Source organism: Lactuca sativa, chromosome 7 (assembly GCF_002870075.4).
Source record: "Lactuca sativa cultivar Salinas chromosome 7, Lsat_Salinas_v11, whole genome shotgun sequence".
NCBI classification, from domain to species: Eukaryota; Viridiplantae; Streptophyta; class Magnoliopsida; order Asterales; family Asteraceae; genus Lactuca; species Lactuca sativa.
The window spans coordinates 39,437,363-39,448,999 of NC_056629.2; the positions used below are offsets into that span (position 1 = coordinate 39,437,363).

At 32.1% G+C, this 11,637-nt stretch overlaps 1 non-coding gene across 1 annotated transcript; it reads right to left on the minus strand.

The window, feature by feature from the left end:
• Positions 1-784: 784 nt before the first annotated feature.
• Positions 785-867, minus strand: TRNAS-UGA (transfer RNA serine (anticodon UGA)). The gene has a single exon. It is a non-coding gene; the product is annotated as a tRNA-Ser (tRNA).
• Between the last annotated feature and the right edge of the window lie 10,770 nt (positions 868-11,637).

The window sequence follows — 11,637 nt, forward strand, 5'->3', positions numbered from 1 at the left end:
AATATTTATGTATTAAACTTTATTTTAATGTATGTATACTACATTATCTAATTAATCAAAAGAATAACATTAGAACTCAATATTTACTAATCATAATACTTAGAATATCACATACTTAAATCAGAATGTGACATATAATTTCAGAATATATGGCATTGATTCACTATTTTAACTAAAAACTATACTATAATTAGAACACATAGTTTCATAGAATATTTTATAGGTGTATATATTAAATCAAAATCATACAGAGAGATAAATTTGACGATTATAACACATTAACTCAAAATCATATGCTAAGATAAAACAGTGAAGAGATAACTCTAAATGTAGAATCTGAATCCAATTATGTAGAATAAGCCATTTACTAGAATAATTAGCTTCAGTTATTTTATTTAGGAATGGTTGATGACCCAAAATTTTATATGGTTTCACAATCAGAATCATAAAGTTGAAAATCCAAATGACAAGGAATAAGAAATTGTGCTAAATCATAATGCCTAGATATTTATGTATTAAACCTTATTTCAATGTATGTGTATTGCATTATCTAATTAATCAAAATAATAACGTTAGAACTCAAAACTAATCATAATACTTAGAATATTACATATTTTAAATCAGAATATGACACATAAATTTAGAATATATGGCATTGCTTCATCATTAACCAATTACTATTCTAATACTTCACAAAAAGGTTCAAAGCAAAGTTGTTTCCAATAAAACAAGAATGTATAAGATCAGATATTACACATCATTTAAATTTATTTAAGTACAAAAAAGGAGAGAGAGGGATTCGAACCCTCGACAATAAACTATACCGGTTTTCAAGACCGGGGCTTTCAACCACTCAGACATCTCTCCGAAAGACAATTTTATTTTATTCCTCCGAATAGAACATGGTCATATGAGTAGATACCGCCACTATCACAAAAAGCATACAAACAAATTGTTTCCAACACAATCATAATGTTTAAACTGTAAAGGGACACATAATTTCAGAATATTTCATATTATGTTATAGTGAAAGGTTTAAAGAAAGTAGTTTCTAACAAAAGAACATCCAAAATCTAAAAACGAAGCATGATCTGACTTATCAAATTATAATATGTATAATATCAAGTTATCCAGCACAAAATTACTTAACTTTCCCTAGACCATCAAATTAATCAAACAAAATAACACCTAAAATCAAATTAAATTTAAAATACATGCAATCTGACTATGATTCTGTTGAACCATCAATAATCTATGATGAATGTGTGATTTCTAGTGTTTTTTACTGTTAAAACTCGAATAAGAGGCTATGGTTTTTCATCAGATCCTCTAATTAATCAGTCAAAATAACATCTTAAATCAAATTATATTTTAAAATACATGCAATCTGAATATGATTCTGTTGAACCATCGATAATTTGTGATGAATGTGCGATTTCTAAAAATTTTCGCAACTAAAACTTGAATAAGAAGCTAAGGTTTTTCAATCCTATGGTTTTGTCGATGGCAGGGTTTTCTGAGTACAGATCCATTCGTTTTCTTGATGATGAGTGTGATTATTAGGGAATTTTGCTGAAAAACTATGGATTAAGGATAGATCGATGATTTTGATCGAGAAGAATTTGAAAGGGTGAGAAGGATATTAACGGACTCAAAGAAATTCGGGAGAAGAATGAAGTGATCAGATTTAATCTATTGAGTGAAAAGTACAACTCTACCCCTTTGTGTATTTCAATTAAGCATGGACTTCAAGATAATTTCAACTTTGTTATCGCCTCCCATCGGATTTTCTGTTTTAATCTCAACCCTCTTTTTTTATTAATCAATAGTCATCAATTGGTTCCCTTGTCTCACAAAATCATCTTGTCTCACATGAACTCAACCATATATATATATATATATATATATATATATATATATATATATATATATATATATATATATATATATATATATATATATTATTTCTTTTTACACACCACTCTAAGCCACCCCTAGCACACACCAATCTAGTTTTTAAAATAATTAAAAAGAAAATTATGTACATTGGGTTCTGTTTTTCAGCTCTACTTTACCTCTTGAGAAAGTAAAAAAAAAAAAAAAAACCTCCACCTATCTTTTCTTTTTTGTTGTTTGTAAACTTCCACGTTTTTTTTTTTTTAAACCACGCCTACTTCTATTCTTTTTTTTATGATTTGTTTGATTTCTTAAGATAGACTTGTGGTATATATATATATATATATATATATATATATATATATATATATATAAACCATGTTTACTATAATTTATTTATTAAAATGTTTAAAATATAATATATTATAAAAGATAAATTAGATATTTATGCTATCTTTTAAAAATGTTTCAATTTAATATATTATAATATACTTCATAATATATTGTAATTATACATATATATACTTTTTTGAATCTATATATATACATTCTTTTGACGTAATATTTTTTTATCAACCGGCATAGAAAAAAACTGTGGTTTTATACTTCTTTTAAACTATAAAAAAGATGGGTTTATGGAAATAGAAAAAAAAATGTATTAAGTTTGTGGGTTTACGACAATGATATAAAATTTGATGAGGTTTTATCTGGAATTTTATTTTTTTAAATATTTTTTATATTATTATATAATAAAAATAACATTTTTTATGTTAATAAAAAATTTGGTGACCGACTTGTTTTTAATCTCACTTCCAAACTTCCAGATAATCAATTCATTTATATATTTATTTATTTATTTTGTTTATTGTTAGCATTTTCTAATGATTAAAATTTATATTATTTTTTTAATATAAACTCAACATAACTATTTATGTTTACTAAAAAGGTATAAAACGTTCGTATCTAGAAGGCAAGGAACAAAAAGACGTTCAACGACATTCAAGCGGTCGTAACCAACGTTGAGGACAATATTATGTCCTTTGTTTTTTGTTGGTTGAAATTTCAGGCCAAGTTTGTGAGCTGTAATTGTTTTTTTCTTTTAAAAAATCACAATTATTTTTTAATGGATTTATTTGCAATTTTAAATTTTTATAATACTATTTATTGTATTATAAAAACAATATTATTGTTGTTTTCTTATTTTAATAAAAAATAAATTTAATATTATTAATATTAAAAGGTTACTAATAAAAAAATGTATAATTATTATATAATAAAAGTTTTATTGATTATGATATAAGAAATTAATGATAAAAAAATTAGTCAAAATAATAATTATATGTTAATGATATTATAATAATGATCTAAAAGATAAACCTAAAGATATATGATGATTGTGTAAATTGGTGTGGCAATAAATAATGTGAACATATAATCATTTCCATACCAATTAACGTAACAAATTTCCTAATAATTAACCCTAGCTTCATAAGGCTGGTGGAAAATGTTTTAAAAATCGGTTTGAACCGGTCGGTTGAACCGGTTCGACCGGAAACCGGGAAATGAGCGGTACAACTATCACCGGTTTTTTGTCTATTTCTGAACCGGATCAAACCGATCAGGTTTTACAAAAATTCGATTGAACTGGTTCAATTAAACCGGTTAAATTGAAAAAAAACCATATGGAATTGAAATCTTCTGCATAATATATTTTGGTAGTTTTTCACATTAATTAAGATTTTTTTGAATAAAAGCACATTGATAAATGTTATGAAGTTTTTTGATGCGTTTATATTCATCTAAGATTTTATTTTTCTTTTTAATGCACGTGGGTTGATGTAAAACTTATGGTTATATGTTATTTTAATGTATTTAGATTGATCTACAATTTGTTTTCATACGTATTTTAATATTCGAACTTGTGGACATCAAATTCTTAATTTTTGTATGTATGTATGTATAGGAAAACACGAAAAAAATATGAAAATTATAGAAACCAGTTTACTCAGAGGTCGAACCGGTTGAACCAGAAACCAGTCATCATACCGGTTCAAGTAAAAACCGGTTTTTAAAATATTGCCGGTGGGTGTAGGCAACATATTAAGACATGTTAAGAGATACAAAAAAAGTTAGAGAAAGAATGAGATAATGACTTTTAATTGGTACCGTGGCCTACTTTCTGTGGCATGGTAACATTTCTTGATATAACACCAAATAAGACAGAGTTTTAGACTAATAATTAAGTGGCCAAATCATGGTGCAATTACTCATTACTTGGTAACAACTAAAACCGGAGCCAATGTCTCGTTAGAAAGGAATCACACATGATTACCCAATGTTTCCCCTTACAAGAGATCGAAAAGTACCTGATATAAGATATAACTCTTGCCTTGGCGGCGTTTCAGACGGTGATCTGTCGGTTTGTCGGACAGCTGCGTTTCGAATTGGGTGGAGAGAAGAATCGCTTTCTGGGAATTAACATGTAATTTGGCTTTTGTTCATAACCAGAAAGATCAAAAACACAAAATCAGAGATGTTCAGTTTTGTTTCTGGTTGCGATGGCGTTGGAGGCACACAGAGAGAGAGAGTGTGTACGATGCTCACGCCTCTTAGTCCTTTAACGAATCCGTACTCAGAGTCGTATTCAACGTGAGGCAACTGTTTCTCTTTTTAGCAGAAGGAGATATGGATGAGGGAAGAGGGAAGATGGAAGGGGGAGTTCTTTATCTTTCTGTTGGGATTGCAGTTCTGATGGTGGTGTCATGGTCTTCCTGTTAGCACGGCGCGTGAACTGCAATGGTCGACCTGCAAAACCTTCTTTTGGGCAGTTGTTCAGCTTTATAACTTTTATGGTTGTCATCATTCTTTCATTAAAGATAATACTCCTTAGTTATATAATTATTAAAATTAAGAAAACATAAAAAGAAATACATTTGATCGTTACTTTTTTTTTGATCATTTCTATTTATTATTTGTATTATTTTGATGGTGATTCAAATAAAACAAATTAATTAGTACAAAATACTAATATATTAAACTTTAACTATAATTAAAAGTAAAATTAAACATTAATGAATAAAGAAGCTTAGTTATACAAAAAAAATAGGGGTGTTCGTTTGGATGGATCGGTTTGATATGATCCGATCAACTAAATCCAAATAAATTTCGGTTTTCAAAACATAGCTCAAAATAGTCCAAATCAAATTCAAATTCGATCCGATCCAACCAAAATTACAATACGGTTGGATTGGTTTTTACAATTCGGTTTTCAAGAGGATAAAAATTTAAAATAAATATAACTTAAATATTAGTCAATTTGATAAAAGTATCTAAAAAAACTTTTTAGTTATGAATTATAGTTTATAAACAACTTTTAAGAAAATTTGATTATAGTTTAATATTTCATTAACAAAAAACTTTTGATAAGAAGTATATATATTGAAGTATTATATTGGATGAAAGTTTCTAATAATTAAATAAATAATTTGAAAATTTTATAAATGATTAACTATATATATTAAAAATAAATAATAAGTTGTTATTCGGTTTTTTTGGATTATTCGGTTCATATTTTATAAAACAAAACCAATCCGAAATCTAAAATAATAATTCGGTTTAACTTAAAATCAATCCAAAAATCCAAATATCCGAACCAAATAGTTAAATCCAAATTTTCCGATTGGACAATTCGGTTTTAACCAAATAGTGAACAACCCTAAAAAAAGCATAGAAGTCGGAAACATGATTTTATAAAATAAATATGATAGTTGATTAAAAAAATATTTTCTAGAATTAAAAAAAAAAAATCTTTTTGTAGGGTTAATTTTTAATAATCGATCTATTGAGAAATACAATGTTCTTAGAACCAAAGACCTAGCCCTTTGGTCTAATGGTATATTATGAGTGTTGGAAAGGTGTCATATCCAATGGTTGAAGGTTTAAATATTGCGGTAGACAAATTATGCCACATAATTGAACTTGTATGTGCTATTTGTTAATCTTTTGTAGTAGAAAGTAAACAAACATTAACCTCGTGGATAGAGAATCATTAACTTAGAGAAGCAACCTGGAAAATAAAAAAATAAATATGTTAAACCGACTATTCACTTAATGTTTTAAGACAAAACTGTAAAAATGGTTCCTATGGTATGTAATTTTTTGGGGGTTTGGTCCAAACCCCGACTTTTTTTTATTAACAGTCATTTTAGCCATGTTTGTATGTAAATTTGATCTCTTATAAAATTGAAATGATTAAATTTCCCTTATTAAATTTCCCTTATTAAATTTATTTTTCATTTTCTTTTTTGAAAAGTATTTTTATATATTAAATAAAGATAGTCTCTCTCTCTCTCTCTCACACACACACACACACACCAGACCAACTTCCCCCTCCCCCACCTTCTTCATTTACATTCAAGAAAACCCCATCGGAGGTGGAGCTATTTTCCGGCCACCAAGAAACACCGTTGCCACCATCCATCTTTCCACCTCTTTGAATCACATTCTTAACCCCAAATTAAAACTCGACAGAATGGTGGGTCGAAGGTGACAGACTGCAACAACGGTGGAAGGGCAGTGACGGCGAAGGGTGGCTGCGGTTGGTGGCTGTGGGTACCTTGATGCTTTATTTCTATTGGCGGATGCTCGACGAGGGACCAAGACAAAGCAGCAGCGACGATGGTGTTTGGTGGTGGTGGGTTACGACAGGATGGAGGCGTTTGGTGGGTGGTGAAGTGGGTTTTGCCAACATTCACAGCGGTGGTGGGTGGTGAAGTGAGTTTTGACAACGGTGGGTGGTGACGAAGTTATGGTGGCAGTTTCACTGCCTTCGTTTCCTTTCTTTACAGGTGAGCCTGACGAGAGAGAGGGCAGGGAGGATTGGAGGAGCAAGCCTATGGTTCGAAGGTGTTTGTTGGTGGTGGGTCACGACATGGGGAGGTGGAGGAGGTGTTTGAAAAATTAGGTAGGTTAAGATGGTGGTGGCAATTTGCTCTGATTAGTAGCTAGAAGGGGAAGAACATGATGGTGTAAGGTGGTGCCTGGCAGCTTGCTCGACGGAAACAGTAAGGGAATGGTGGTGAGGATCGACCAAGACAGACGAGGGTGGTTTCCAGTGGGGTTATGGTGGTCTATGGCGGCAGTCGTGGTGGTGAGCAACCTAGATCGGTGTTACAATCACCAGTGCTTTCTTTCTTTCAACTGATGAGATACGAATGAGAGAGAGAGAGAGAGAGAGAGATAGAGAGAGAGAGAGGTGGGTCCCATAATTTTCATTAATAAAACCTTATATTAAATAGAAAAAAACATAGAAAATGTATTAGAAGGGTATTTTTGTCTTTTTAATTTTACAAAGGACCAAAACCATAAACAAAGTAGCTCAAAAAGACCGTCAATCCAAAAAAGTCGGGGTTTGAACCAGAACCCAAAAAAAATGCATACCACATGGACCATTTTTGTAATTTTGTGATGTTTTAATACCAAATACAATGTATATGGCTCTAAAAGTAACGACTTACTTAACTTTCATGAATGCATTTGTAATGTTTCAAGTGGTAGTTATCATGTGTATCTTAGGGTGGGGGAGTGGGCAAGCTCTAGTCGACCTCCACCTCATCTTGCCACCAAAAGTACCGTAGATCAGCCATGATATATCATTTTTTCATAAAGAGAACTATAAAGAGAGGGAAGAGACAGAGAGAGGGACGAAGAGTAAGAGAGACATAGGGAACCAAGTTTTCTTGCAATGGTGTTTAAACATGATGTTCACCATGGCAAAACATGTCACATAGGCTCCACTTCATCTTTATCACATCCCACAACCTCTAATCTTATGGGCATTTGATAGCATCCTTAACCACATACAATGAAACATCTTTCATATTGGCAACTACATTCCCCCATTAAACTTCACGAATCAGGATTTCTAATAACTTGTTCAAAAGAGAAAACACACACACACACACATATATATATATATATATATATATATATATATATATATATATATATATATATATATATATATATATATATATATAGTTAACATTAACACTTAGCCAAAAAAAAAAGTAAGGACCAGGACCACGAGTATTATGAGATTCAATAATTGAATTGTTTTAAGTAGAGTTATTAGTGGAGGGTTTATTTTGAGAAAGATAGCCAAGCTTTCCTTTCGATTACTTACAATAATCAATTATTTTGAAACATCGGTCGATATATCCCTTCCAACCGTCCCTTCCCCCTTGCCCCACCCTCCACCACCTCCTTTTTTACATGCACGTCGCCACCTACCACTGAACTGCAATCACCAGTGAACAGTACCAAAAAACATAGATATTGCCCAAGGCAAAATCGTCTTTTCCCAATAATTACAATCTTGGTTTAATCAATGAAAAACAGAAAACCCAAATGGAGAAACTTCAAATTGAAGCTATCGATCTAACAAAATTTTGGAGCAACGCAACACGTGTTTATTTAGTCTATACGTATATGTATCACACTTAACAATATTAATATTAGTCTATACAAAACATGGAACATAAATTGACAACGTGTGTGTGTGTATATACACACACACACAACACACTTAAAACTACTTTTGGTTAAATACTTTAAAGTACATCATCATTAGCCAAAATAGACACGCACAAAATGAAATTGCAGACAAACAACAACAAAACACAAACACAAGACATCAAAAAAAAAACACCTCACTTGATTTAGTCATCAGGAAGGTGTTTGATCATGTGGATACATGTACTGATGGTCTTTCACATAGTCATAGCATGTGAGAGATTGTGACATTTGCATTTTTGGTATTTTTCCTATTTGCCCTTAATTAAAAAACTATTGCATTTTGGTCCCTCGCCGAGTACGTTGGGCGTACACTAGGAGTACGTCAGGCGTACTGGCTCGATAACTTGGTTGCGGAGGTAACCCATGTACGTTGGGCGTACGTAAAGTACGCAGGGCGTACGGCCATCAGGGACAAACCCTAATTTTTAGGGTTTGTGCCATATTTAAACACCTTAAGTTGCCTTTAGACCTTCTTATGACTAGCCTCCACCTCTCCAAACCCTGAGAACGAAACCTATATTTGCTTTTTGAGTGTTTTGAGCTTGGAAATGATCTTTGTGAGGGTTTTTGTGGATCTTGAAGTAAGAAGAGCTCTTGGAAGTTGCATTGGTGTGGTTAAAACTTGTGGATCCAGAATCATCACCAACTTGGAAAGCTTTTGGAGGTATAAAGCTCTTAACTTGATGGTTCATTTTGATAGATCTAGTTAGGGCTTGTTTTTTAGCTTTTTATGTTCCTTTAAGTCATGCATGAGAGTATGAGCTACTCCAGAAGCTAGGGATAGTAGATCTTAGCATTTTTTAGGTCCCTTGTGAATAAAAATGTAATCTTGATGTGTTATATTGGACCATGCATGAGTTAGGGTTCTTACTACGAGTTTTATTGGTCAAAATTAAGTATTGGATCCCATTAAGACATGAAAAGAAGTAAAGTTGCCAACTTTATGTGTTAAGACATCATATAGGATCAGATATGAGAAGTGGACTTATTGGCTTAATCAATTAAGCACTTAATGGCGAGTTGGACTTGCTGTGAAGTACATTAGGCGTATTCAGCTCGTACGCAGCGCGTACTGGCCAAAGGTGGCATACGCAGGGTGTAAGTCTAAGTACGTCGAGCGTACTCAGTAGTTGTTGACTTTCGTTGACTTTTGCGATTTAGGCCATATTTGGACTATTAAGGTTTTAAGCCTTATTGGACCACTAGTCTTTCTGAATTTAGGCCATTGTTAGACTTTCGGCCTTCTTCGATTTACGACCATAATGGGTTTTGGGTGTCATTTAGAGATTTGGGCCATGTTGGGCTTTTAGTGCCTTTGGATTGGGCCTCGGTTATTAGGCCAAGTGAGAAAAGGGTAAAATTGTCTTTTACCTTGGGTGTTGGACAATGAACTAGATTCCTAATTATGGTTTATGGCTTAATTATTAATTGGGGTTTTATTTGACTGATTAGCACGGAGATTTTCCGGTTCAGTAGCCCGATCATTTGTTTGACTGACAGCAGACTGAGGTGAGTTTGCTCATTATACTATAGGACACTAGGATATGTTATTTGTTTGTAGTCTTTGTGACTCTTGTTGTATGTGTTATATAGATGAGTACCTGTTTTCTATATGTATGTGGGGTGAAATAGACCCGATATAGCCTTGTGCTGACATATGAGTTGAAATAGACGCAAGGTGAAATAGACCTGGTACGACCTTGGGCCGACGCATGAGTTGAAATAGACTCGGGGGTGAAATAGACCAGTAATAGCCTTGAGCTGGCAGATATGTATGGTATAAGGTATTTTGGGGGACTCGCTAAGCTTTGTGCTTACGGTTTTCAGTTTATGTTTCAGGTACTTCCGGATCAAAGGGGAAGTGCTCGGGATGATCGCATCGCACACACCATGGCATTTCGTATTTTGTTGACTTGATGTGTCTGAATGATTATTGACATACTTTGATTTACACTATGGTTTTATGTGAAACGTTTAGTTGATGGTCTTTTAATTAAATAAAAAATGAATTTTTTTGGGACGTTACAAGATGCAATCCAACATGTTCGCATCAGATTTCTTTGCATCCTGATGGACATCTATGGAGATGACATAGTTCATGTAGTGTGGAGTGGTGGAGATGTTATACATGATTTCCTCATTTTCGGCATAATGTTGGATGATTTTAAGCTACACCGATGTCAATGCTTTTTGGGTGATGTGGAGTTGATGAATTAGGGTGTTGAGCATTGTCTCAATTTCTTGATTTCATATTTGTTGTAGAGTGTGGATGGAAGGATGAATGATTTGTCTCTTATATAAGGGTTTGGATGGTGTGATTGTAATGGTTGGTATGGTGGTTGTGTTGTATTTATAAAACATTAATTGGGGTTATTTTTTATCTTCTCTTTTTTAGATATAATCATTGTAAACCGATTTTGCTTCTTAGGAAATGATGCATGCATGTAGATGAAAAGATGTATGATAATTGCATGCATTCAATTTGTGTAGCGGTTATCTATTTAATAATATTTTTTTTTTTGAAAAATGACGGTTTATAGGAAGTTGTAAAGGCAGTGACTGTTAATGTTTAATGGTTAGTGCCTATTAATATTTAATGTTTGGTGGCATTGAGTGTTAAATGTAATAAAATTTGATGCAAGTGGTGTAAGACTAATGTGTAGAGGCAACGAGATCACCTGTTATATTGACATGGCATCAAAAAAACATCGGGACACCGCCCCCACCTCCGCGTTTTTAGGTGTTACGACATCAGCCGTTAATATGACAAGGGAGGCGACGGCTCGTTATTATCTCTCTATCTAATGTTTTGACCCATTTGTAATTAATTTTTGCCGGCCCTTGTGGTTTTTTTTAAAAAAAAATTATTTCAAGTGTTGATAATATAATATTGTTATGTAACTTGCAAGCCCAATGATAATCATGATCTTTATGCAAACATGCAAATGAATATTTGCTTCAACAAATCTTTGTTTCAAATAAAGATATAATCAGGAATTATATTTCTTGCCTTAATTCTGATATATATCACATATTTTTATTCTTTTTATATAATTATTTTTATAATCAGGATAAAAATTAATGAACTTATTAGATTAAAGAGCAAATTATTGGAATGCCACTTTTAGTTTTTAAATATTATTTTTAATTTAGGATTTAATTAAA